The 22,350-nt window shown below is 42.4% G+C and overlaps 1 long non-coding RNA gene across 1 annotated transcript; it reads right to left on the bottom strand.

The window, feature by feature from the left end:
• Positions 1–11,123: 11,123 nt before the first annotated feature.
• On the bottom strand, positions 11,124–12,247 carry LOC129742076 (uncharacterized). The gene is made up of 3 exons (XR_008736505.1): positions 11,912–12,247; positions 11,642–11,854; positions 11,124–11,574 (listed from the first exon to the last, which is right to left on the bottom strand). It is a non-coding gene; the product is annotated as an uncharacterized LOC129742076 (long non-coding RNA).
• Between the last annotated feature and the right edge of the window lie 10,103 nt (positions 12,248–22,350).

Below are 22,350 nucleotides of genomic sequence, written 5' to 3'. Positions count from 1 at the left end.
GGACCCGTTCGAACCGTAGGAACCGTACGAACCGTACGAACCGTAGCGAACCGTACGAACCGTACGAACCGTACGAACCGTACAAACCGTAGTGAACCGTAGGAACCGTACGAACCGTACGAACAGTAGGCACCGTACGAACCGTAGCGAACCGTAGGAACCGTACGAATCATACGAACCGTTTGAACCGTAGTGAACCGTAGGAACCGTAGGAACCGTAGCGAACAGTACGAACCGTAGGAACCGTACGAACCATACGAACCGTACGAACCGTACGAACCGTATGAACCGTAGGAACCGTAGAAATCGTATGAACCGTACGAACCGTAGGAACCGTACGAACCGTAGCGAACCATAGCGAACCGTAGGAACCGTACGAACCGTACGAACCGTAGGAACCGTACGAACCGTAGGAAACCGTAGGAACCGTACGAACCATACGAACCGTTTGAACCGTAGTGAACCGTATGAACCGTAGCGAACCGTAAGAACCGTAGCGAACCGTAGGAACCGTACGAACCATACGAACCGTACGAACCGTACGAACCGTACGAACCGAAGTGAACCGCAGGAACCGTAGAAACCGTACGAACCGAACGAACCGTAGGAACCGTACGAACCGTAGCGAACCGTAGGAACCGTAGGAACCGTAGGAACCGTAGGAACCGTAGGAAGCGTACGAACTGTACGAACCGCAGGAACCGTACGAAGCGTAGCGAACTGTAGGAACCGTACGAACCGTAGGAACCGTAGGAACCGTACGAACCGTACGAACCGTAGCGAACCGTTCGAACCGTACGAACCGTACGAACCGTAGGAACCGTACAAACCGTACGAACCGTAGCGAACCGTAGGAACCGTACGAATCATACAAACCGTACGAACCGTACGAACCGTACGAACCGTAGTGAATCGTAGGAACCGTACGAACCGTACGAACCGTACGAACCGTAGCGAACCGTAGGAACCGTAGGAACCGTACGAACCGTACAAACCGTAGAAACCGTACGAACCGTAGTGAACCGTAGGAACCGTACGAACCGTAGCGAACCGTAGGAACCGTAGGAACCGTACGAACCGTACGAACCGTACAAACCGTACGAACCGTAGTGAACCGTAGGAACCGTGAGAACCGTAGCGAACCGTACGAACCGTAGGAACCGTACGAACCGTAGGAACCGTAGCGAATCGTACGAACCGCAGGCACCGTAGGAACCGTAGGAACCGTAGGAACCGTAGGAACCGTACGAACCGTAGGAACCGTAGCGAACCGTAGGAACCGTAGGAACCGTATGAACCGTACGAACCGTACGAACCGTAGTGAACCGTAGGAACCGTACGAACCGTACGAACTGTAGTGAACCGTAGGAACCGTACGAGCCGTACGAACCGTACGAACCGTACGAACCGTAGTGAACCGTAGGAACCGTACGAACCGTACGAACCGTAGCGAACCGTACGAACCGTAGGAACCGTACGAACCGGAGCGAACCGTAGGAACCGTGGAAACCGTACGAACCGTAGGAACCGTACGAACCGTAGCGAACCGTAGGAACCGTACGAACCGTACGAACCGTACGAACCGTAGTGAACCGTACGAACCGTACGAACCGTAGCGAACCGTAGCGAACCGTAGGAACCGTAGGAACCGTACGAACCGTAGGAACCGTACGAATCGTAGCGAACCGTAGGAACCGTACGAATCGTAGCGAACCGTAGGAACCGTACGATCCGTACGCACCGTACGAACCGTAGTGAACCGTAGGAACCGTTGGAACCGTAGCGAACCGTACGAACCGTACGAATCGTAGCGAACCGTACGAACCGTAGAAACCGTAGCGAACCGTACGAACCGTACGAACCGTACGAACCGTACGAACCGTACGAACCGTACGAACCGTAGTGAACCGTATGAACCGTACGAACCGTACGAACCGTACGAACCATACGAACCGTACGAACCGTAGCGAACCGTAGGAACCGTACGAACCGTACGAACCGTACGAACCGTACGAACCGTACGAACCGTATGAACCGTACGAACCGTAGGAACCGTAGCGAACCGTACGAACCGTACGAGCCGTACGAACCGTAGCGAACCGTAGGAACCGTACGAACCGTACGAACCGTACGAACCGTAGTGAACCGTACGAACCGTACGAACCGTAGCGAACCGTAGCGAACCGTAGGAACCGTTGAAACCGTACGAACCGTAGGAACCGTACGAACCGTAGCGAACCGTAGGAACCGTACGAACCGTACGAACCGTACGAACCGTAGTGAACCGTACGAACCGTACGAACCGTAGCGAACGGTAGGAACCGTAGCCAACCGTACGAACCGTACGAACCTAAGGAACCGTAGGAACCGTACGAACCGTACGAACCGTACGAACCGTACGAACCGTAGTGAACCGTAGCGAACCGTAGGAACCGTACGAACCGTACGCACCGTACGAACCGTAGTGAGCCGTAGGAATCGTTGGAACCGTACGAACCGTACGAACCGTACGAACCGTAGGAGTCGTACGAACCGTAGGAACCGTACGAACCGTAGGAACCGTACGAACCGTAGCGAACCGTGCGAACCGTGGAAACCGTACGAACCGTAGGAACCGTACGAACCGTAGCGAACCGTAGGATCCGTACGAACCGTACGAACCGTACGAACCGTACGAACCGTAGTGAACCGTACGAACCGTACGAACCGTACGAACCGTAGGAACCGTACGAACCGTACGAACCGTAGGAACCGTACGAACCGTAGCGAACCGTAGGAACCGTACGAACCGTACACAGCAAAAAAAGTATTGCTATATTACATCAAATACCTGCACATAACTTGAGTTGCAAATGGTACCTAATTTTACATTGTCTTGATGTACTTGGCTGTTTGGAGACAAATAATTTGTTTCGTACCGTTGATCCATATGGGCCGAATTTCCTAAAAAATGAAAAATAATGAAATTTGTTTTGAAGCAGTGGGTTTGCTTATAATTTTAATTAATTTTGGAAGTACTTACAAGCCAAACAAATACAGCTGAGGTCCATAATCCGTTTCTTTATTTTTGAAATGAAATCAAATTCGAACATCAACAAAGGAAAACATTGACTACTTGATGCGATATCACATAGAAGGTTTTGATATTACACTTCACGACGTATTCACGTTGTGTACATCATTTAGATGTATTATTGCAACAGAAATACGTATTCCGCAGAAATTACATCGTCCATCGTTACATTTTTTTTTGCTGTGTACGCACCGTACGAACCGTAGTGAACCGTAGGAACCGTTGGAACCGTAGCGAACCGTACGAACCGTACGAACCAAATGAACCGTACGAACCGTATGAACCGTACGATCCGTACGAACCGTACGAACCGTACGAACCGTACGAATCGTACGAACCGTACGAACTGTAGCGAACCGTAGGAACCGTACGAACCGTAGCGAACCGTAGGAACCGTACGAACCGTAGGAACCGTACGAACCGTAGCGAACCGTAGGAACCGTACGAACCGTACGCACCGTACGAACCGTAGTGAACCGTAGGAACCGTTGGAACCGTAGCGAACCGTACGAACCGTACGAACCGTAGGAATCGTACGAACCGTAGGAACCGTACGAACCGTACGAACCGTAGAAACCATACGAACCGTAGCGAACCGTAGGAACCGTGGAAACCGTACGAACCGTAGGAACCGTACGAACCGTACGAACCGTAGGAACCGTACGAACCGTACGAACCGTACGAACCGTAGTGAACCGTACGAACCGTACGAACCGTAGCGAACCGTAGGAACCGTAGCCAACCGTACGAACCGTACGAACCTGAGGAACCGTACGAACCGTACGAACCGTACGAACCGTACGAACCGTACGAACCGTAGTGAACTGTACGAACCGTACGAACCGTAGGAACCGTACGAACCGTAGCAAACCGTACGAACCGTGGAAACCGTACGAACCGAAGGAACCGTACGAACAGTAGCGAACCGTAGGAACCGTACGAACCGTACGAACCGTACGAACCGTAGTGAACCGTACGAACCGTACGAACCGTAGTGAACCGTAGGAAACGTAGGAACCGTAGGAACCGTAGCGAACCGTACGAACCGTACGAACCGTAGGAACCGTACGAACCGTAGCGAACCGTAGGAACCGTACGAACCGTAGCGAACCGTAGGAACCGTACGAACCGTAGTGAACCGTAGGAACCGTACGAACCGTACGAACCGTACGAACCGTAGCGAACCGTAGGAACCGTACGAACCGTACGAACCCTAGGAACCGTACGAACCGTACGAACCGTACGAACCGTACGAACCGTACGAACCGTACGAACCGTACAAACCGTACGAACCGTACGAACCGTACGAACCGTAGCGAACCGTAGGAACCGTACGAACCGTACGAACCATAGTGAACCGTAGGAACCGTTGGAACCGTAGCGAACCGTACGAACCGTACGAACCGTAGGAACCGTACGGACCGTAAGAACCGTAGCGAACCGTACGAACCGTAGGAACCGTACGAACCGTAGCGAACCGTACGAACCGTACGAACCGTACGAACCGTACGAACCGTACGAACCGTACGAACCGTACGAACCGTACGAACCGTAGTGAACCGTAGGAACCGTAGGAACCGTACGAACCGTACGAACCGTACGAACCGTAGCGAACCGTACGAACCGTACGAACCGTACGAACCGTAGTGAACCGTACTAACCGTAGTGAACCGTAGGAACCGTAGGAACCGTAGGAACCGCACGAACCGTAGGAACCGTACGAACCGTACGAACCGTACGAACCGTACGAACCGTAGCAAACCGTACGAACCGTAGTGAACCGTATGAACCGTACGAACCGTACGAACCGTACGAACCGTACGAACCGTACGAACCGTACGAACCGTAGTGAAGCGTAGGAACCGTACGCACCGTACGAACCGTAGTGAACCGTAGGAACCGTTGGAACCGTAGCGAACCGTACGAACCGTACGAACCGTAGGAACCGTACGAACCTTAGGAACCGTAGCGAACCGTACGAACCGTAGGAACCGTACGAACCGTAGCGAACCGTAGGAACCGTAGGAACCGTACGAACCGTACGAACCGTAGTGCACCGTAGGAACCGTAGGAACCGTACGAACCGTAAGAGCCGTACGAACCGTAGCGAACCGTAGGAACCGTAGGAACCGTACGAACCGTACGAACCGTACGAACCGTACGAACCGTAGCGAACCGTACGAACCGTACGATTCGTACGAACCGTAGCGAACCGTAGGAACCGTACGAACCGTAGCGAATTGTAGGAACCGTAGGAACCGTACGAACCGTACGAACCGTACGAACCGTACGAACCGTAGTGAACCGTAGGAACCGTAGGAACCGTAGGAACCGTAGGAACCGTACGAACCGTACAAACCGTACGAACCGTACAAACCGTACGAACCGTAGGAACCGTACGAACCGTACGAACCGTACGAACCGTAGCGAGCCGTAGGAACCGTGCGAACCGTACGAACCGTACGAACCGTACGAACCGTAGCGAACCGTAGCGAACCGTAGGAACCGTAGGAACCGTACGAACCGTACGAAACGTAGTGAACTGTACGAACCATAGGAACCGTACGAAGCTCAGGAACCTTACGAACCGTAGGAACCGTACGAACCGTACGAGCCATAGTGAACCGTAGGAACCGTAGGAACCGTACGAACCGTACGAACTGTACGAACCGTACGAACCGTAGGAACCGTAGTGAACCGTACGAACCGTAGTGAACCGTACTAACCGTAGTGAACCATAGGAACCGTAGGAACCGTAGGAACCGTACGAACCGTAGGAACCGTACGAACCGTACGAACCGTACGAACCTTAGCGAACCGTATGAACCGTACGAACCGTAGTGAACCGTATGAACCGTACGAACCGTACGAACCGTACGAACCGTAGCGAACCGTAGGAACCGTACGAACCGTACGAACCGTACGAACCGTACGAACCGTACGAACCGTAGCGAACCGTAGGAACCGTACGAACCGTAGCGAACCGTAGCGAACCGTACGAACCGTACGAACCGTACGAACCGTACGAACCGTACGAACCGTACGAACCGTAGTGAACCGTAGGAACCGTACGCACCGTACGAACCGTACGAACCGTAGTGAACCGTAGGAACCGTTGGAACCGTAGCGAAACGTACGAACCGTACGAACCGTATGAACCGTACGAACCGTAGTGAACCGTATGAACCGTACGAACCGTACGAACCGTACGAACCGTAGGAACCGTACGAACCGTACGAACCGTACGAACCGTACGAACCGTACGAACCGTAGCGAACCGTAGGAACCGTAGTGAACCGTAGCGAACCGTACGAACCGTACGAACCGTACGAACCGTACGAACCGTACGAACCGTACGAACCGTAGTGAACCGTAGGAACCGTTGGAACCGTAGCGAAACGTACGAACCGTACGAACCGTATGAACCGTACGAACCGTAGTGAACCGTATGAATCGTACGAACCGTACGAACCGTACGAACCGTAGCGAACCGTAGGAACCGTACGAACCGTACGAACCGTACGAACCGTACGAACCGTACGAACCGTAGCGAACCGTAGGAACCGTACGAACCGTAGCGAACCGTACGAACCGTACGAACCGTACGAACCGTACGAACCGTACGAACCGTAGTGAACCGTAGGAACCGTACGCACCGTACGAACCGTACGAACCATAGTGAACCGTAGGAACAGTTGGAACCGTAGCGAACCGTACGAACCGTACGAACCGTAGGAACCGTACGAACCGTAGGAACCGTAGCGAACCGTACGAACCGTAGGAACCGTACGAACCATAGAGAACCGTAGGAACCGTAGGAACCGTACGAACCGTACGAACCGTAGTGCACCGTAGGAACCGTAGGAACCGTAGGAACCGTAGGAACCGTACGAACCGTAAGAGCCGTACGAACCGTAGCGAACCGTAGGAACCGTAGGAACCGTACGAACCGTACGAGCCGTAGCGAACCGTACGAACCGTACGATTCGTACGAACCGTAGCGAACCGTAGGAACCGTACGAACCGTACGAACCGTAGCGAATTGTAGGAACCTTAGGAACCGTACGAACCGTAGTAACCGTACGAACCTTTGCGAACCGTAGGAACCGTACGAACCGTACGAACCGTACGAACCGTACGAACCGTAGTGAACCGTATGAACCGTAGCCAACCGTACGAACCGTACGAACCTTTAATAGAGGAGTAAAGGGAAATTGTAGCGGCCCACCACACTCCCCCACACCAAAAAGCTCGTATGAGCCCCCTGGTAATGGACGCTACTGTTCTCAGCACGTCTGGCAGCAAACGAAAAGAGAATAAAAATACAATACGCGAGCAAATTTTACTCATGCTGAGAACTCAAAATTTTAATTAATTGCGAGGAAATGTGACGAATACTATTTAAACTAATTTACGCTATGAATCTCAATGGAAAAAAGATTTCCTTTGAAGAGATTCATGTTTGAGACAAACAAAATTTAAACAAAATAGATTATACTAGAAGTTACAAGATATTTTACATTTTAAAATTAAGGTTACACTAAATTTAAGCTACATAATTAAAAATATCATAAAAGCTTGCTTTGTTCGATTTATTTAACGACTAATTTTTTCCTTAAATATTTGAAGCAGTTTGTTTTTGAATATGGATCTACTATTTATTTCTTTAAGATCATTGGGTAAGATGTTATATTTGGTTGGTCCGATGAAAGAAATTCGTTTCTGCCCTAAAGTTGTAAACGACCGACAGGGTTGTAGATAATTTAAAAAACGGGTATTATGTGTTCTTATAGCTGTTGTAAAATTAATGTTCTGAATGGTATTTGATGAGTGTATGTTGTCAAAGACGTACATTATGGTTTGGAAATCGCAAAGATCAGCTATTGGTAAAATGTTATGAGAATTGGATGAATAAATAAGTTTTGTTGAGTATAGCATAGGGAGGTTGTAAATATTCTTTAAACATCTGTTTTGCAATGATTGAAGCTTTTGTAGATGTGATTGAGACGCTCGACCCCAGACTGAGATAAGATAATGTAAGACTGAGTGGATAAAAGCATAATAGAATTTCAATAAGACATGTTTAGGCACAAAATTTCGTAACCTCCAAAGAACACCACAAAGCGGGGAAATTCGTTTTTCAAGATTTCGTATGTGACAATTCCACGAGAGAGTATTATCCAGATGAATACCTAAGTATTTGAAGGTTTTTACTTCTTCTATAACAAACTGGTTCATATTTGGATCTCTATGTGGTGGTAAAACTTTCCTGGACGAGCGAAATATCATATATTTGGTTTTTGTGTAGTTTAAAGATAGTAAGTTGCTGTTGAAATATACAGATAGTAATTGTAAGTCATGTTCCAGGTTATCAATTATAGTATTCGGAGATTTCCCTGTATAGAATAGTGCTGTGTCATCAGCGAATAGCCTTGCTGTGCCAATAAGTGGGAGTTTACATAAATCATTTATATACAAAAGAAAGAGCAGAGGCCCTATATTGCTGCCTTGTGGAACGCCTACGCTAATGTTTCTCATATCACTCTCTGTTCCTTGCATTACTACATATTGCTTCCTATCCGAAAGATAACTCCGAATTAAATCATTCACCCTTATTCTGGTTTTCGATCGAATCGCATTCGTTCGAAAGTTTCCCCAATTAGTATTCTTGTTTTCGTTCGAACGTATAAAAACAGTTCGATCTTTCGAACATCGTTCGTTCGAACGAATGAATGCATTCTCGTTTTCGATCGAACGCATTTCTTCTACCGCCTGACAAACGCAAGTCAAACGTTGCGAACCGCTTGCGTTTGATTGAAAAACTCACACGATGCAAACATACTTTGTGGAAAATTAAAAAGAAAAAGGAGAACAAACTGAACATAGAAAAATTTCGTTTTAAAACGAACTAGCCAACAGTTGGTGGGAATTTTTGCCATTTAATAAGACCGGTTGTGGAGTGCCAAGGATGTATAATTTATTCTAGTTTCGCGGGGTAAAAAAAATTGTTTACTTCTAAAAATTAATTTTAATAGGTCAGCTTTTTAACTAGAAGAATTATTTATACCATTTGTATATCGAAACCGAGTTCCGAAACTGATGTAAATACATCTTTCTCCTAGAGGAACAACAGCAACGCAAACGCGAGTCTGATGCCGCGAATCGGAAGCGTTTGTGAAGTTGAGAAAGTTTTGGTTCAAAATAACTGAAATGCTAGGGGGTAAAACTTCTTTTTATTCTTCAAAAAACCATAGAAATGGATAGAAATGAAAACAAAATTTAATATTCAAAATGTACTATCACCCTTATTCTTGTTTACGGCGTATCTGACTTTCGTTCGAACGGATACTTTCGATCGAATTCGAAAGAGCTATTCTTGTTTTCGTTCGAATGCGATACGTTCGTTGTTGGTGTTACCCGATGAACTTCGAAATTTCTAGGCAGCCCTTGGCCAACCTGTATAAATTTCTAGAAAGGTGGCGCAGATCACCATGAAAACATAAACAAAGCCTACGTCACTACTGACGGTGTTTATATTTCCTTGGTAACAGCAGTTGGCGAGTTATTATTATTATTAAAATTTTCTACAATCCCAAAACTTGTGCATCTACTGGTCAAGATGATTGCATTCGGGGTTCAGTTTTATGTTGAATTCGATCGGGAACAACATCACGGATATGATAGGAAAGATGAATTTCCTGAATAGGCTCAAGAACTGTGCCCCAACTGGTCACGAAACATCCTGCGTTTGTTATCGGTGCTTCTTGTTAAATACACTCGAAGATTCGGAGCTGAGTTTTTTTCGGAAAGGACTGCTCATTTCGATACGTTTTGGCCAAACGGACGAACAGGTAAGAGATTCCGAAATTCGTTTTTGGTATTGAACCTATAAAAAACAAATATATTTTTTAGTTAGTAGTTTCATTCCATCCACTGTCTAGAGGAACGACTCTGCAATTGAATCAGGTATTTGGAATAGTGACGATTGCTCCTATTGTAATAGCTGACTTTGTAGGATTTGAAAGATGCCCTAAAGAACTGCAGACTTTTGTGCTAACCGAGGTATTCTTTCAGCATGAATACCTAGAAGCTGAAATTTTGAAGGATCCGGGAAACTACTTAAAAGATCAGCAGCTGTTTCGGTTCTAACTTAAGGTATAAACCATGCTCCAGCTCCAAATCGTCTGATGGTTGTGGTACACGGATTTCCTGTTTATCAAAGCGAAGAATAAACTACGAACCGAAGCTAAGATCCTGTGGCCGTAGCCATGACTATGTCCATTCGCCCGCATGCGGCACTTTGAGCATGTATCCCGTCGCGAGTGGTTCTCAAGAACAATATATTTTCTCATTAGCAGGTATATTGAAAAGTGGATATTGATTAATAAACTCAACTCAAAATAATGCTAATGAAGGAATTGTGCAGAAATAAAACTTCAGCTAGCAAATTTTTTTTTTTTTGTCAGGATAAATTAAACGTTGTGAAGACATTGAAAATTGTAAATACGGTTGTTATTCTTTCCTTTGTTTTAGTGATAAATATTGGATTTGGAATTCTAAGTTTGGTTTCATCGAGAAGACTCAGTATCTCAATGATCTTAACGATGTGTCATATATTCCAAATTTAAATGCTATATAGACAGCGGTTTCCATGAAATATTATTCTAGTCGTTTAATTCCAATTGTTAAATAGTTCCTATTTTTTTTTTAATTAGCAAAAGGTGTGCGAAATGTTGAACGTTTTGATTGAAATTTTGATTTTTTGTGATCGTGTTTTCTTAAAATATCTTCATTTCATAAATGTTTAAACAAAATGATCATTATCCTTTGCATGTCAGCTAAGAAAAAAATAACTATAAGTTTTGATTTTATTTGTACTTTGAAATCATTGATATTTATTTCTTTTACACTATTATTTTGTATTCGATAGCCAGTTCTACTGTTTCTCTTTTTTTCTCTAATTTCACAACATTAGAAAAAATCATTTTTTTAACCTTGAATCACATCTTAATTCATAGTTGGTGTTCTTGATTTGATTTTGTATTAAGATTTCCATTTTTTTCTTACTTCTTCTAATTTTGAATGTTTTTCCGCCAAACGGTGCGCAAAGAGGCTTGTGATCCTTATCATCTGGATTTCCATTATCCTCGTCATCACTGTTATCTTCGAAGCTATTGCGATTACTTCCTGCAACCCTTTTCATGTCGATTTTACTGTCTCGATATCATTATAATTGTCAGAATTTCCTTTGGAACCTTTTTGCTGTTTTCTACGCTGTGATGGCTCGATTGGCACAGGCAAATTTGGCCAGCAGAAATGAAAGATCCACGTTTTATATAGTTCCCGACAGTAAGAAAAAGGTTTTACATTTCAAATTTGTACCCTTATAAAGACGAGAGATGTTTTTCGCGAAAAATTATTTTTTAGACGATCTTGCTCATCGACATTGTCAAATGAACTCTCCGACTCCATCGTTATCGCTTCGATAACCAACTGGCGGCCTAGGTAATGATCAAAAAAATTATGAATTTGATTAATTATGCTTTGAATAACTAATAACAAACTTACCGCTTGGTCATCGGTAGTGGAGGCACCGTTAACAGCTTTATTAGATCAGCCTGAAGTGAGGCTCTCCCGGAAAACCGGGCGGTGGATTTCCAAGGATTCTGGCTAAATTTTGTAAAACGAGATTTGGCCGCGAGTCACATCGTATTGCCGAAAGTATCGATGGCTTAAGACTCATCTGGTGGTAGCAGCATTCAGGAATTTCATCCCAGTTCCCTGTTAGACAAACAAAAATCATGAATGGTGAGAAAAGAAAAATGAAACACTGGATACCTGCTGCATACTGAGCGTCGGAATTTTCGATACAGTTTCTCAGATAGTTAGATTCCGGAGCTTTTCCTCAGATTCTGCCTAAGCCTAGGCTGTGGGAGCTTCGATCAACTGGATGTTAACTCCACTGGTCTGCCCGCTCCCTCGCAGTAGAAAGGGCCCTGGTTTCACTTCCGGTGGATTTTGACTTATCTATCACAAACGAAACTTAAGATTGCCAGTTGCAGTGTTTCTCTTCCGGATTATCGGAACTAAAATTCCGATATAACTTTCAAAACCAAACCGAACATAAAAAACATTTTCTCCCTTGTCGAATGTTTGTTTGGTAACCACCAGCAAACAGTCGACGCCGTCGATTTCTTGGGTCAGTAGTGACGTCACCCATTGTCATGGTTACTATGTTTACGAAAAAAAACTTTCACCACTACGTTTGCATAGCTCCTCTCTCACCACCTCTCTATGTACCTCATTGGCCCTTGGCAGGCAAATGACAGTTCTTGGCATAAACATTTATTTTTTCCTCTTGTGGAAATTTGTTCATCGAGCAGCGAAAGGAAAATTTTTTAGATTTCACGATAGAAAAAGTGTATTTTAGAGGTGTGCTGGATGATTGTGTGTGCTGGATGATTCATTCTAGGTTGTGCTTATTCGGCGAATTTATGGATAATATGGATATGGATTTATGGATACAACATTGGCAGTGGCTGGGGATAATACCGACAACCAATTTTGCTCGTCAACCGCAGCAGTAACAAGCACCATCCGACATCAATGCTGTTCGTTCAGTTGTGCCCTGTGTCCTCGATGGTCTCCGATCACAAAATGCCCGACGGTAAAAATGAAGGCACTACCGCTATTTGCAGTGCTGTTCTGTTAAAAAAAACACCTCTGCCGAAAAAATAATTGATACACTTAAAATAAAAATTTTTTTGTAAAATTTGTTAAAGAAATTTCTTTTATTTAAATCTTCATTTTTTTCGAAGTATGAAATTCGATGATTCTCCCATAAAACTTATTTTCAACTGCTCTTAACTTCAAAAACGCTCTCAGTTCGCAACATCTGACTCGCGTTTGTTGGGCAGTAGAAAAAATACGTTCGATCGAAAACGAGAATGCAACCATTCGTTCGAACGAACAATGTTCGAAAGATCGAACTGTTCTCATTCGTTCGAACGAAAACAAGAATGCAAAATAGCAAAACTTTCGAACGAATATCATTCGATCGAAAACAAGAATAAGGGTGTATATTCTTCATGATTAAACACTTCAGCAGGGGCGCTTTTCCACGGCACTAATAGCACCAATCACTTTCGTTATCATCTGCTGGCTTTCGGGGTTTTTTTTTACCGTCGACCATCGGGGGTACATGTTTACATCCTTTTATATCGAACTGTGTTGTTGCTGCTGGCCACGGTATAGTTGCTAAATTCGTTGCCGAGATCATTCTGGCCCAGCCACTTCTGTTCCTTCCTATAGGTGTCTTCGACAGCATTTCCAAAATTCACCGGATGAACACAACCTAGAATCACTTATTAGCACCCTCAGCACACCGAAACTTCGAATTTTTAATCGTGTTATCGGATACATCGAATACGTATTCCGCGTCGCGGGCCGACGAAATTTATTTTTCACAACAGTTCAAATGCATTTGTTTACACCAAGAGCTGTCATTTTGGAGCAGCGAGGTCAAATTTTTTTTTTATCCTCAGTTATCGCATTCTTGTCCATAAGAATCTCAATGGAACAGAAAGAGATACACTGATGGATACAGATTTTTGTGGCAACATTGCTTAGATGTTTCGAAGTTCATCTGGTAACACCATCATCGAACGTATCGCGTTCGAACGAAAACAAGAATAGCTTTTTCGAATTCGATCGAAAGTATCCGTTCGAACGAACGACAGATACGCCGTAAACAAGAATAAGGGTGATTTGCGATTCCCCTAATACCATATTTGTTTAGTTTTTCCAGAAGAATTCCGTGATTGAGCGTATCAAATGCTTTCTTTAGGTCCAGGAATGAAGCACCAACTATATTTTTGGAATCGATGTCCTTAATTATGGAATCCACGAGTTCAGAGATTGCGATAAGAGTGTTTGATCCTGCTCTGAATCCATATTGCATACTGTACAGAACATGGTTGCAATTAAGAAAATTTGTTATTCTATTTACCAGAAGTTTTTCAAAGACTTTACTAAAAACGCTGAGACTTGAAATTGGTCTATAGTTATTAACATCTTCTGGATCACCCGATTTGAATATAGGAGTCACTCTTGCAATTTTAAGGCAATCTGGGTACGTTCCAGATTCAATTATTAAATTGAAAAACTTTTTCAAAATGTGAGAAAATATAGTACTATTATTTTTTAACACACTTACGGGAAAACTGTCGGGCCCACAGCTTTTTTTGTTTTTAAGGGTAATAATGACAGAATTGCCTTCGGTTTCATCAGTAGGTTGCAGAAAAATTGAGTTTTGGATTTCATTAATATTGGACAAAACATCATATTCAGTTTCAATGGGTATTTCCTTTGCAAGATCTGATCCAATCGATGAGAAATATTTGTTAAACTTATCACCAACACGTTTTTGACCTGTAATGAGTTCTTCGCCATCTGTAAGAGTGATCGGTGAAGATGTTTTAGATTTCTCTAAAAGTTGATTTATATTTTTCCAGAGTTTAGAGTGGGTAGTATCATTCAGTAATCGTTCATAATACAGCCTTTTACACGTTTTCTTTTTATTACAAAGTTTTTTGTTGATGTGTTTAAGCATTTCTTTAAGGTTATCATCATTAGGATGATTTTTTACTCGTTTCAAATAATTATCTTTTAATTTTATTAGAGCCCATAGGTCATACGACATCCAAGGACAGTATCTACGCTTCAGGTTTATTTGTTTAGAAACTGTTTTTGTACACTGCTTCAACATTCGAATGTAAGTAGATGTTAATTCTACAATTCCGCTGTTCACATTGTCTCCAGGGACAAAAGAGCTAAGATAACTTGTAAATAGGTTATTAAGTTTTGAATGATCCGTAATATCTTTTTTTAAAACCATACTATGTCTTTCTGATAACATTTCGAATAATGTGAGAATTTGCGAGTGATCACTTTTATCAGTAAGTATCGTGAAATTTTTGAGGCGTTCGATATCTTTAGTTTTACATATCACATGGTCTAAAATATTTTAACTTTTCGGCCTAGATGTGTAAGAATTTGTACAAACGAAGCTGAAAGATTCTAATAATGATTTGTATCTTCGCACAATATTTGTATTTACAAGGTTTACAGGAACATTCAAATCACCGACAATAAGGCAAGAGTGCGAATCAGGCGTAGATGCGAGAAGAGATTCAAGCTGAGCACATAACAAGCTGAAAGAATATGCGGGTGGTCTGTAAATTCCGTGGACGTCGACAATTTGACCACATAGAGATATTTCTACACTAATTCTGTGATACCCATCGCAGGTTGTGTTCTCCTTTGTTTTGAAATTTAGGTCTTTATTAATGAACATTGCCAATCCACCATAAGGCTGGTCTCTACACGAAAAGATTGAAATAAATCCGGGTATCTTATAAATGGAACAATTCTCTTCAGTAAGCCACGTTTCACTAATTACAATTACATCAACTGCAACATCCAACTGTTCGATTCTCAAGGAGACTATCAAATTTTTCCAATTTGTTCATACTGCAAATATTCCATTGTAAGACCCTAATGGTTTTATTGGTTCTTGATTTATTAATATTAAGGCTAGTATTGTCATTCCTTCTACTAATGTTTAAATTACTAACAGTATTATTATTATTACTATTGTTTCTTCTATTTATTGTATTAAAACTATTAAAATTATTGCTATTATTATTAGTATCATTATTATTCTTATTATCATTATTGCTAATATTATTATTTTTATTATTATTATTATTATTGTTATTATTTTTATTATTATTATTATTATTATTATTATTATTATTATTATTATTATTATTATTATTATTATTTTTATTTTTATTATTATTATTATTATTATTATTATTATTATTATTATTATTATTACTAATATTATTATTATTTATATTATTATTTTTATATTTATTATCATTATTATTATTATTGCTATTAAAACTATTTTCATTTTTGCTATTACTATAATTAAAATCAAAGTTTTGACTCTTACAGTACATGTTAAAATCTTCTACACTATCATGAATTTTATTTATAACGGTTTCCATTTTTATTTTTAAGTTTCAAGTTTGTTCTGAGTAAAAGGAACTCAAATATCTAGTTCCTCTTGCGCTTCGGAGAAGGCGTATCTTTTTGGCTTAGTGATGTATCATTATCCGCTTGAATCAGATGCTTGCTAAGAAAATTGTTCAGTTCCATTTTACTTCTTATCGATATGGGTTTAGAGTCTTCGTGTTTTTTTATTAGTATAGCGCCACCCCTACCAGGCCAAATATATTTCACTTTAAGCAGATCCTGAGACTCACGGAGCTCAGTTAATATTTCCATAGCTAACGGAGTTAATTCATCACGAATTGAGATATTTCCCAGTGAACATTTTGGTCTGTATATTTCAGTTGTTTCTGAGATATACACACTTTTGTACAATCTGAAAAAGTTGTATAGAATATTCTATATGAGCCTGTACGTACCAAAGTGGAGGCAATATACGGACCAAATTTTGCTCACCTTGAAAATATAAAACTTTGTATTGCGTTTTCAACAATTTTACAGCAATTTTACTTTGCATTAAATCTTAGGATTGTACAACTTTCAACTTTACATTGCCTGTCTTACAATTTGATTACAATTTCCTTTAGCAGGTAGCCTGAGGTTTGTACAACTTTCTTCGCCATTTAATACAATTTATTGTTAGTTTATCCCAAAGCAATTATATTTTTCCCTTATTACGATTTTACTATGAATCGCCGTGAACATTAATACAATAGAATTTAATGTTTACTGCGAAAAAAAATTGTACCATACACAACTTTATGTGTCTCTTTTCGCTCAGTCTCAAACTCACAACGTTCCGATCCCTCTCCTTCGATACTTCCTCGGCGCCATTTCATGTTGATGCAAACAAGCAAATTTGTTCATGTACAGTTGAGAGTGCCGTTTAAAAATCAGTTGATCGTATAAAATACCACTGACTGCATCATTTCGGACTCCAAATCTATTTATAGATGCCGTTTCTTGATATGCAACTTTAACCTATCTCATAGACGATTCTTTTACAATCAATAATTGTATTCAGCGCTGTGCGATCTTAGCTAGCTATTTACTGTACTGTTAAACAATTCGACAATCTGCAGATTGTTTAAATTCCATAATAAGATGTTTTTACAATTACTGTACGACATTTCATGGAAATAATATGTCATCATAGATCTCAAGCATGAAAGATTGCTTAATTGTACAATGGGATATAATATTGAGTTTTACACAATTCTACTGCAATTCAAAACAACTTTAGTGATCTTTCTATACGATTAACAAAATATTATCGTTTTTAATGAACTGTACAAATCATAAACGATAAAATAGAATTAGGTTTAGTTACAACATGATGTTTATACAATTCCAATCTTAACTGGATGCTTTTACAATCTACAATAAACACTATTTTACGATTTCTGGGTTTCTGGATTCGTTTATCACAGAACCGGATTTTTTAAGCGTCGCCTGTGTTTTTGCAAACGCCGACTGTATGTGCCACTTTTTTCATTTTTATAATTTTTTTTTAATTAAAACTGCCTTCATTTTTGCATCAAAATTCGTCAAGTATTACCAATTTTTGCAATTGTTGACATAAGATGATTACGATATTGCTAAGTATAGGAATTGCATTATTAACAATTATTTACCGATTAATTAAATCTCAATAAGCGACTTTGAATGACATGTATGAATAGATTGTTTAAATTCTATAATACGATTTTCTCACAATTACTGTACGACCTTTCATGGAAATAATATGTCATCATAGATCGCAAGCATGAAAGATTGCTTAATTGTACAGTGGGATTAAATATAGAGCTTTACACAATTCTACTGGGATTTAAATCAACTTTATTGATCTTTCTATACGATTAACAAAATGTTATCGTATATAATGAACTATACAAATCATAAACGATAAAATATTACTTGGTTTAGCTACAACATGATGTTTATACAATTCCAATTTAAACTGGATGCTTATACAATCTACAATGAACACTGCTTTACGATTTCTGGTTATCTGGGTTGTTGCTTTACCATTAAACAAAAACGAAGGGTCTATTGTTGTTGAGGAAAGCTTACCGAAACTACGTTTTTTACTAAAAATTTCTTCCTTAATTACGGAGCTTTTAAGGGAAAATTTCATTGGAGGAATAGTATCTTGGGTGTTTTTAGAGGAATTGAGTCTTACGGCATATTCGATATGTTCTTTATTTAAATCGTAGCCAAAAGCACTGCAAGTTTTACAAACCGTTTCAAGAGTGTTCTCGTTCTTAGAAACTGGTAAACCAAAAATCATGCAATTTTTCGATACAGCATCTCTGTTTACTTTATCCAGATTTTTTTCAAGCTTATAAACTTCATTTTTTAGGTGTGAATGTTTTTGTTGAAGATCTGATACTTCAGTTTCTAAAGCCTCGTTACGGGATTTCAAGTCCTGGAAGTCTGTTTGAATCTCTTCAAACTTCGAGGACAAGAATTCCTGAGAGGACTCTATGGCAGTTGTAACGGATTTCATTTCTGTTTTTAGGGAGGAAATTTCTGTTGCCACGGCGTTTTGTATCACTTCTTTAATTTGACTATTTATGCTGTTAATGATAGTGTCCTGATCATTTCGTTGCCCGATAATTTTAAAATATATGTCCGCACAGTTTGGATCGCAAAAGAATTGTTGTTTTTTAATTTTACGTGCTGCACTGCCTAATATGTTTTTGCAACGAAGATGGACACTTTTAAAACAATAAGCGCACGTTAAGACTCGATCAAGACAATTTTCTACGTTTTTACATTCAATACATACTACACCCGTTTCATCATCCATTTTCACAAAACAAACTACAAACAAAAAATTCAAGGAATAAAAAAGTCAAAACTTGTTTAAAAAATAAAATAAAACTAGAGGTTAAAAGCAATCAGTAGATGAATAAAAAATATTAATACAAATTCACAGATTTAATAAATATGAAAAGGTTGTCAAGTAATAAAAAATTAAAAATTTAAAAACTATTACTATCGAACACTTTTTCGAGCAAATCTTGTTCACAACAATTTAAAGTACAGAGATTTGAGGGTTTTTTTTAACTGTTTATGAAAGAAAATACAATTTTGCAATAAAAATCATAAGCAACCAGATATAATTTTTGATTTCACAATCATAAAATTCACAACAATTTGATTTGCTGGGTACTGAGTAAGGTAGGTACATATGTTTATACTGAGACATCAGCATGTAGCGAGACTAGCCATGTGTGCTACTGGTCAGCGCAAGAGGGCAGGTTTTTTTCTATCGCTTATTAGTGCGGCTAACGTTTGCCAGATCTACACCGCTTGGCAAACGAGATTGACTAACAAGCCAAGCAAGTGCTAGAACCACAATCTTAGAAACAATACACTTGAACGAGACAGCAATGAACAAACAACTATACACACCATCAGTATGATGCTCCCATCAGCAGAAAGCGAAAGAAATAAAATCTAGTGAAGAAACACCAGAAAAACTAGTGAACCCGATCAAGTGAGCTACTTGCAGTAAGCACAAGCTATATTGAACAGCTTTTGCTAGGTGCTACTGGTGTTCGCTAAATCTACACCGCTTGACGATCGAGATTTACTAACAGGTCAAGCAAGTGATAGAATCACGAGATGAGAACAAAGGCCCTAGGTTGCCGCTGATTTATCAGGGATCGTACATCCGCGCGCAGCGCACAAGCAAACAAGTGAAGTCAATAAGATATATTAGGCTTAACACTTGGTTGGTTGACCGCTCCGTCGTGGAACAGCAAGACAAATATGTAGATATGAAAATATGAAGGTAAAAAAAAAGGGAATGAACAGTGGGATATAAACAGTGGGATACGCACTCTACTCACCGGGTGAATGGAATGTGTACTTTACTGTCGCTCTCACTTCTATTGCAAGATATAATTCACTTCACTAGCACATAATTTGATTGTTGTTAAATTTACACATTGCAAAGGCATTTATACATGCAAGATATATCAAAAGGCCACTGTTTCACTTATTTTTGGAATAATGAGTAAAAGTGTATTTTAAAACACATTAAACATATAGAAAATAACATTTAAACTAGAGCGTAATCAAAACAAGTAAATCGAACAAGGCAAGTGCTGCCAGAACCTAAGGAACCGTAGGAACCGTAGGAACCGTACGAACCGTACGAACCGTAGGAACCATACGAACCGTACGAACCGTAGTGAATCGTAGGAACCGTACGAACCGTAGGAACCGTACGAACCGTACGAACCGTACGAACCGTAGTGAACCGTACAAACCGTACGAACCGTAGTAAACCGTAGCGAACCGTACAAGCCGTACGAACCGTAGTAAACCGTAGCGAACCGTACGAACCGTAGAACTGTAGGAACCGTACGAACCGTAGGATCCATACGAACCGTACGAATCGTAGTGAACCGTAGGAACCGTACGAACCGTACGAACCGTACGAACCGTACGAACCGTACGAACCGTAGCGAACCGTAGCGAACCGTACGAACCGTAGGAACCGTACGAACCGTACGAACCGTACGAACCATAGTGAACCGTACGAACCGTAGGAACCGTACGAACCGTACGAACCGTAGTGAACCGTAGGAACCGTAGGAACCGTAGCGTACCGTACGAACCGTAGGAACAGTTCGAACCGTACGAACCGTAGGAACCGTACGAACCGTAGTGAACCGTAGGAACCGTACGAACCGTAGTGAACCGTAGGAACCGTAGGAACCGTAGGAACCGTTCGAATCGTATGAACCGTACGATTCGTACGAACCGTACGAACCGTACGAACCGTACGAACCGTAGCGAACCGTAGGAACCGTACGAACCGTACGAACCGTAGGAACCGTACGAACCGTACGAACCGTACGAACCGTAGCGAACCGTAGGAACCGTACGAACCGTAGGAACCGTACGAACCGTACGAACCGTACGAACCGTAGCGAACCGTAGGAACCGTACGAACCGTAGGAACCGTAGGAACCGTACGAACCGTAGCGAACCGTAGGAACCGTACGAACCGTACGAACCGTACGAACCGTACGAACCGTAGCGAACCGTAGGAACCGTACGAATTGTACGAACCGTGGGAACCGTACGAACCGTACGAACCTTACGAACCGTACGAACCGTACGAACCGTAGCGAACCGTAGGAACCGTACGAACCGTAGGAACCGTACGAACCGTACGAACCGTACGAACCGTACGAACCGTAGCGAACCGTAGGAACCGTAGGAACCGTAGCGAACCGTAGCGAACCGTAGGAACCGTAGGAACCGTAGGAACCGTAGGAACCGTACGAACCGTACGAAGCGTACGAACCGTAGGAACCGTACGAACCGTACGAAGCTCAGGAACCGTAGGAACCGTACGAACCGTACGAACCGTAGGAACCGTACGAACCGTACGAACCTTAGGAACCGTAGGAACCGTAGCGAACCGTACGAACCGTACGAACCGTACGAACCGTAGCGAACCGTAGCGAACCGTACGAACCGTAGGAACCGTACGAACCGTACGAACCATAGTGAACCGTACGAACCGTAGGAACCGTACGAACCGTACGAACCGTAGTGAACCGTAGGAACCGTAGCGTACCGTACGAACCGTAGGAACAGTTCGAACCGTACGAACCGTAGCGAATCGTACGAACCGTAGGAAACGTAGGAACCGTAGGAACCGTAGCGAACCGTAGCGAACCGTAGGAACCGTACGAACCGTACGAACCGTAGCGAACCGTAGGAACCGTACGAACCGTAGCGAACCGTAGGAACCGTAGGAACCGTACGAACCGTACGAACCGTAGGAACCGTAGCGAACCGTAGGAACCGTACGAACCGTAGCGAACCGTATGAACCGTAGGAACCGTAGGAACCGTACGAACCGTACGAACCGTAGGAACCGTACGAACCGTAGCGAACCGTAGGAACCGTACGAACCGTAGCGAACCGTAGCGAACCGTAGGAACCGTAGTGAACCGTAGGAACCGTAGGAACCTTACGAACCGTACGAACCGTAGGAACCGTACGAACCGTTCGAACCGTGGGAACCGTAGCGAACCGTAGGAACCGTACGAACCGTAGGAACCGTAGGAACCGTAGGAACCTTACGAACCGTACGAACCGTAGGAACCGTACGAACCGTAGGAACCGTACGAACCGTAGGAACCGTACGAACCGTAGGAACCGTA

This window comes from Uranotaenia lowii, chromosome 2, assembly GCF_029784155.1.
Source record: "Uranotaenia lowii strain MFRU-FL chromosome 2, ASM2978415v1, whole genome shotgun sequence".
NCBI lineage: Eukaryota > Metazoa > Arthropoda > Insecta > Diptera > Culicidae > Uranotaenia > Uranotaenia lowii.
Note: the sequence above shows the minus strand (reverse complement) of the source record. Positions and strands in the feature narration are given on the sequence as shown.